Genomic DNA, 7,340 nt, shown 5'->3' with positions numbered 1-7,340 from the left:
ACCAAAGAAGGAAAGCATCTCTTCTAAGCTCAGTTTTCATATCAGGAAGAAGTTAGTGGAGATGGCTTTATGACACAAAAAAAAAAAAAAATAGAGGGAAAAGACCCCAATGTTCCTCAACCATAATCAAGAGGCATTTCAAGAGTCAGTAATCATGGAAGTTCAAAAAAAAAAAAAGCATTCTGAGTATACATAAGGCTCAAGGGACCAAGGCATGTCCCCAACCTCAAAGAATGTGAGTTTACCAAAGTCCAGTTCAGCCACATTTCATGAATATCTGAATTTCCTCTTTAGGAAAAAAAAATGTTAGCCAAGAATTTAGGAATTTCAGGGGCCAAGAGAATCAGGAAATAGTCAAGTTCAAACAGCACCATCAAGAATGATTGGGAGACTTTGGGAGACTGTGCCTGGGAAATTGCCGTAAGGTAAATGAGATCTGAGTGACTAGGGTCTTCAATAAGCAAGCAATGTGCCACACCAGTAAGGATGTGGCCTGCTAAGATCTAGGAAAACCATGCTTTTAAAGACCAGCAACTTGGTTACATTAATCTCCCATTGGGCACAGAGTCCCAGCTCTAGCCCCAGGCCTCAGATGGCCTGGTTCCTGGTATCTCTGAGTCTCATCCCCAGAGCAAGGCCGATCAAGACCTGTAGACTCCCAGATTCTGGGTGCCGACTGGGGAGCTGAGAAGGTGGCCAGCATCAGTTGGAGCACGCCAAGCTTCAGGCTACAAGAAGGAACCAGAAAAAGAATGTAGCCCCAAGAGCTGAGACAGAGGATACATGCCTCAGTGATGGAGAGCACACTGGAAGGCAGAAAGGACTGTGGGACACCCAGGTCAGAAGAAAGAGCCACTCTGCCCAGGCCAGTGAGATCCTTGTGAGCGAGATTCTGCCTGTCCTGCCATAGAGCACACAGGTTACTTCCAAATGAACATGAATAAAAAGAGAATGAGCTATTCTCAGTGGCTTCAGTCCCAGTAAAAAAGGCAAGGGGAAAGAGGCCTACTGCAAAAACCCATGGCAGTATGAGCTCCTGCGTGAAGCCCAGGCCCAGAGGAAGGTGAAATGGACATTATAGACTCTGGGGAACCCTAGGACTCAGCGGTGCGTGCTGGCCTTGGGACTGACCCTAGGGAAGAAAGCCAGATGGAAGCAAAGGTTTCCAATTTGCAAGGAAAGGCAGAACAAGGAGGAACTCTGGGTTCAGGAAGAGCTTTTAGACTAGAACTCCTGTTCTCTCCAAGGCTCCCTCCTACCCAGATCAAAGGAGAGGGACAAGTGTCCCATCACGCAGCCATCAAGCAGCCTCTGAGGGCCAGAGGTGTCCTAGTGGAGCAGGGGCAATGGAAACCATGAGAGAGGCCACCACTCAGATTCAATGCTCAGTCTATCTGTCGGATCTAGTCTATTCCACAATCCTCAGCGAGCTTCTGCCCCAAGCCAAGATGCTCAAGCGTGGACCAGGGAAACCAGGTTCCTCGGGCCCCTTTCCCAACTGGGCCAGGCTTGGCTTTGGGTAATGGTTTTTCCATCCAGTTAGGTAGAAATTCATCCTCGTTTCCTGTGCATAGGAGGATCTCCAAAGGCAGCGTTTGCTCGCTCTTCGTCAAAATCTCCTAGCCCTGATATTGGCATCCTTTGAAGAGGATGGTCTCTTTCCCATGAGCAAAAGTTTTTGCTGTTTCTTAATTTATGTATTTCTTCTAACAGCTGAGTGCTGTCTTCTGTCTCTGCTCTGTTCAGGGTCTAAGTTTCGGGTCGCCCAGACTGTGGGCTCAGAGAACAAAAGAGGTGAACTTCGGCTCTTCCTGAGGGCCTGCTATGGCTTCTCAGAGGTGACTGGGGGTGCGGAGAGAAAGCAGCAGAGGTGGTGCCCTTCTGCACGCATCTAGGGTACTTCATTGCACCTGCTCTGAGGCATAATTCATTTAACGTTTCACTTTTTTTCTTATATAAGAACAAGTAAAAATACTATGTAACCTTCAGAAGCTTCTCTCTGCGAGAGCGTAAAACTCCATCCAAAGACACAGATAAACCAGACTTTGTCCTGCCCCCTCACCACCCTTCATTTGGTACAGCTGTGAAGGTGTGTGTGTGCCCAGAGTACCAAGGGCAGACACAACCGGACATCCCTCTTCAGCTTTCAAGATGGGTAAGGAGCAAGTAGATTTCCATCTCACACAATTTGGAGGAGTTGGGGGTGACTGGGCCTGCTTTCTCAATGGTAGGAGACAACAGGATCCCCGGATGAGGAACAGTGGGCAGCTACCCCCACGAGCCCTGACCGTTCTGCTGGAGGCCTGCCACCTGCAGTGTGTGCCCTCCCTCCTCTTCTGGTTCTCTTAGTCCAGAAAGGACCAGAAACACCAGCTCTGTGGTGTGAGGTGGGGAGCAGACAGAGAGGCTGCTGTAGTGGCTCCTCCCCACCTGGCCAACAGGTGTCTCTTACTCAGGGGCACCTTTAAGGTTCCAGAATACCCTGTCCTCTCCCTGCCCTCGAGAGGGCTATGATACCCGGGTGAGGGCCACGGGGTGTGACTATGTGGGGAGCGACCTGGGCCAGCTGGCATGAACTTCCCAGGCCTGGGGTGGGAGGGTAAGGGAAGACCCTTTACTCCTCTTCCTCTCCCTGACAAGCGGGAAAGAGTGGGGAGAGCAGGAAAAGGTCTTCTGAGCGGAAACCGAGAGGAGCACATGACATTTACAGCTTTACAAGGAATCTCAGCGTACCCACAAGGAGTGCAGGTTACTTCCCAGCACATCTGTGGGACTTACTTCCAAGCTGGGAACACGCACTATGCTTCCACATGCCCCCCCTTCTCCTGCCAACCCCGCCCCCAGAAGGAACAGTGTCTGCTGCCACAGGGAGGAGGAGATGGGTGCGCACTGAGCAGGGTGGGGGTGGGGAGGAAGGCCGAGGTGGGCTCCAGGCTGACCCACCCAGGTCCTAGCATCAGGCCAGGTGCTGTGTAGCTGTGTAGGTATCTGCCAGGTCTGTGCTTTAACTCTGAACTTGACAATGAGCAAGGAGGTCTCCCGCTGAGTGCGTACCTTGGGGAAAGCCCCGCCCCCCCCAAGCAGGCTTTTCACATTGGCTGGCTTGAGGGCATGACTGCAGATGGAGGCATCAGTTAGCACTCACTGGTGGGAATGTTCCCTTTGCGGCTACACAGAGTGCCTTGGGAAATTGAGGCAGAGAGTGAGGAAATGGTTTGGGTGGCAAAGTCACCTGCTGGTGAATGACAAGGATGCTGTGGAGTGCAGGGCTCCCTCTCGCAAAGTGCACGGGGCCCTGTGTTTGAGCATTAAGACCATGCCTACGGGGGTGTTTTCAGGCTGGACTAGCCCTCTCTGGTGAGTGTCCTTGTCCTCCTTACACTGTTCTCGTTGACATCATGCAGAATCCTGTCCCTGGTGCGAACAGTTGTCCTCCAGGGTGGGGGAGTCCTCTGTGCTCCTCCTGTGCCCATCTGTGTGAGATTTACAAACAGGAGAGGTCATGGGTATTTGTTATGCTTTTGGTTTAACTTTGAACTTGACAATGAGGTCTCCCCACTGAGCGCAGTACCTTGAGGAAGGGAAGCATCTTCCCATGGAGGCTCTCCGCATTAGCTAGTTTGATGGCATCGCAGGTCAGAAGGATCCACCAGCCATCCCTGGGGAAAATGTCCTGCTTGCAGCCACACACAGCACCTTGGGAAAAATGAGGACAGTGACGAAAAATTTTGGGTAGCATGCGTGGTAAGAGAGGAAGGAGGAGGGGGATGGAATGATCAGTCCATGAAGAGCATCGGCATGCCCAGGAATCACAATCTCGCACACGCGCACACGCATGTGTGCACGCACTCCTCCATGGTGTATCTCCTTGAGAAGGACATGACACCATCTCTGAAGAGTTCCCATTTGGGGTTTGTTTTTAAGCCCAAGAAAAACGTGTGCCTATGTGTCCAGTTTAGGCATCGCCTTCTCTGGGGAAGGGGGGGGTCGGTGCCTGCCTGCCTTCTAACCCCACTTGGTGACAACGGGCAGGCTCTCATCGGTATGCAGAGTGCCCCCAGTGGGGCTGAGCTGCCTCTCTGTGATCTTTGTACATTCGCTTGGAATCAGGTGCATTGGCCGTAGCTGCGTCCTGCTTCTTGCCTAACCAGTAGATGGGTTTGGGGGGCTCATGTTGAATCCCTACTCAGCCCCATGATGCATCAGTGCTTTTCAGCCCTCCTCCTACAGACACCTCATTCCTTAGATTTTCTTTCTAAGATTTTGGCTAGCCTCTTGTTCCTCCCCGAGGACAGGGACTTTTTCCCACCGAGTGAGATCTGAGTTAGGTGAAATAAAGACAAGCCCTGTGAATGGGGCCTTTCCAGGGAGCTGAACAATAGGTCAAACAGTGACAATTCTCCTTAGATGGGCCTTTGGTGGTGGTGGTGGGTTCCAAAACCATTTGTCTTCTCCTGTGGCTGCTAGGCTGCTGGTTTTCACAGTGACTTTGGTGGTGAGCCTGCTGATTTTCAAGCCACTGGGGAACCAGGGGGAGATCAGAATAGGGCAAGTTCAAATGCCACCAAGCTCACTGTTCTTACTGATATTCAGGCTTTTTGCTTGAATAAACATCCCTTTGGCATGCCTGATCATTTTTTGTTGAAAGCCAGGCATGCTGTATTGGGTGATGTGAACTGAGGTAAATAGGCCTTCTGTGTGAGGGCTTAACGTTAATCTGGCTAGGAGTTGAGCTGTTTGTAATGTTTTCTGTCACTCTAGCTTCCAGAAACTTCCAATGCCTCTAGTGTCCTTGTTGTGGTCATCTCCTTGTGACTTTGGGCCTCCACAAATACTCCTCCTTCCTTTGTGTCCTGTGGCTCTTTCAGCTGTCGTTTGCTCATACACGGGATGCCCTGGGCTATGGTGTTACTTTGTGGGGAGGGGAGCATTCTGTAATCTTACGATGAAATCTCAGTCTTATAATGGGCCTGTTTCTAGAGCCAGTGACTGTCACACGTGCTTGTGCGGTGTTATAGCTTTCTTCCCCCCACCTTATTTGTGTAATAACATTCAACACGAATGTAGAACGTTACTAAGAAATCACGTCCCACCTGAAATACTGTAGAGAAAATAGAAGCAAAATACTTTCCTTATTTTTGTTTGCACAACAAACTTCCTTGTTGAAGAAATGGGTCAGATGATAGGGTATGTTCACACTAAGGATACTGTCATAGCAATAGAAGACTTACTGACTTTATTGAAATGAAAGAGAAACTTGGATATAGTCCAACTCGTGACCAGCTATGTGATAAGGAACAAGGATGGCGGGGGGACACAAGGCTTGTAAAATCTGCTATGGTCCCCCCAAAAGTGATTACACCACATGGCTTTCCCCAGCACTGGAGGTGTCCCCAGCTCATTCAAATGAAAGGTCCCAAGATTTGTATATTTCACCCCGATCACAGTTAAGTTTCCCTTTCTCTGAATTTGGATCGGGATCTCTCCCCAGAAATAACCCGGAAGAGGGACATCAGTACACCACGTGATTCTTTCGAGCCTCCAAACGCCTCAGTGAATGGATACGTGTGTGAAATAAAATGTCTCGCTAAAATGTTATCTGAGACAGTCAAGAATACAACGATAGGGGGCGCCTGGGTGGCACAGCGGTTAAGCGTCTGCCTTAGGCTCAGGGCGTGATCCCGGTGTTATGGGATCGAGCCCCACATCAGGCTCCTCCGCTATGAGCCTGCTTCTTCCTCTCCCACTCCACCTGCTTGTGTTCCCTCTCTCGCTGGCTGTCTCTACCTCTGTCAAATAAATAAATAAAATCTTAAAAAAAAAAAAAAAAAAAGAATACAACGATGGGGGAAGTCCCCGAAACCGACGGCCCTGGGCTCAGCGTTTCAGGGAACAGTCTGGGGAGACGTCCGTCCAGCCGGGCTCCCCTGCGGCAGTCAGGGAAACTGAGGAAAGGCAGCTCTTAACTATTTGCGCAGCCCCGGCGGGTCTCGCAGCCTGGGCGGCGGCCCCACCCGCAGCGGGACCTGCGGCAAACCAAGCCCGGCTTCCCGCCCGTGAAAGTGTCGCCGGGACCCAGGACGCGGCGTTTGACGGCAGTTGGTCCCGGCGCGACTCGGACGCCCTCTGCTGGCGGTTGGTGAGCAGCGAAAGACGCGTTGCGCTCGCGGTTGAGCGGCGGCCGCGCGCTTCCTCGCGGCCATCTCGCGGAATCCCGGAACTCTCGAGCCCCCAACCCCCCGCCGAGGGACTCACGGGATGCTCTGCTCCCGATTTGCCTGTTCTTCTTCCTGGGACATGCCTTGGAGCCATGGCTTGGAAAGCAAGAAAACCTTCATGCTTTTGAGATATCTGGAAAGGACCTCTTCTAAGTCATGCCGCAATGTTTCGTAAGAAAGAGGGGATCCCCAAATCTGGAGACACAGGCACCTGTTTCCACCATTGGAACAGTTTTCAACCTGCTGGACAGACTACAGTGCTACTTGCCTAAGACCCTTCTGGATAATTTACTCTCCAGCTTTGATCACCATCAGGAACAACGGGAGCAGAAGATGAAAGTAGGGGCGCCTGGGTGGCTCAGTTAGTGAAGTGTCTGCCTTCGGCTGGGGTCATGATCTCAGGGTCCTGGGATTGAGCCCCTCATAGGGCTCCCTGCTCAGCAGGGAATCTGCTTCTCCCTGTCCCTCTGCATCGCCCCCCTTCCCCCTGGCTCGTGCTCTCTCTCTCTCTCTCTCTCTCAAATAAATAAAATGAAGAAGAAGGAGGAGGAGGAGGAGGGGGAGGAGGAGGAGGAGGAAGAGGAAGAAGAAGAAGAAGAAAGTAGAAAATCTTCAGGTTTGTACCTGTTTGGAATAGTCCAGAGGAATTCCCAAGAACTCAGTAGCTCTCTGAAGCAGAAGTAATACAGCCAGCGTGCTTTGGAGAAATAATACAGCCAGCGTGCTTTGGAGCTTGTCACATGACTTAGTATGGTGTCTAATGTATGGTTTTCCAACTCAATAAAGACGAGCTGCTATGATGTATAAAGAACTAAACCGTGAATAGATGCGAAATATATGGAGATAGTATAGTAAAAACAGGCACATGAATGGCTAATAAACATTTCAGCCCATGAAGAATCTAAGGGAATGCAAATTAAAATGAGAGATCCTTTTTAAAGGTCAATAAAGCAAAGACTAAAAAGAATCTTGAGTGTAGCAGAAGAGTAAGATGAATTGTCATTCCTATATGTCAAAACCTCCAAAAGGTCCCCCAAATAGCCAAAATAATAGTAAATAATAGAAATATTCTCTCTCTCTCTTTTTTTTTTTTGGCTCCCAGCTCTACTTCCAGCTGCTGCT

The sequence above is a fragment of the Ursus maritimus genome, unplaced genomic scaffold (genome assembly GCF_017311325.1).
Source record: "Ursus maritimus isolate PB19 unplaced genomic scaffold, ASM1731132v1 scaffold_17, whole genome shotgun sequence".
NCBI classification, from domain to species: Eukaryota; Metazoa; Chordata; class Mammalia; order Carnivora; family Ursidae; genus Ursus; species Ursus maritimus.
Note: the sequence above shows the minus strand (reverse complement) of the source record.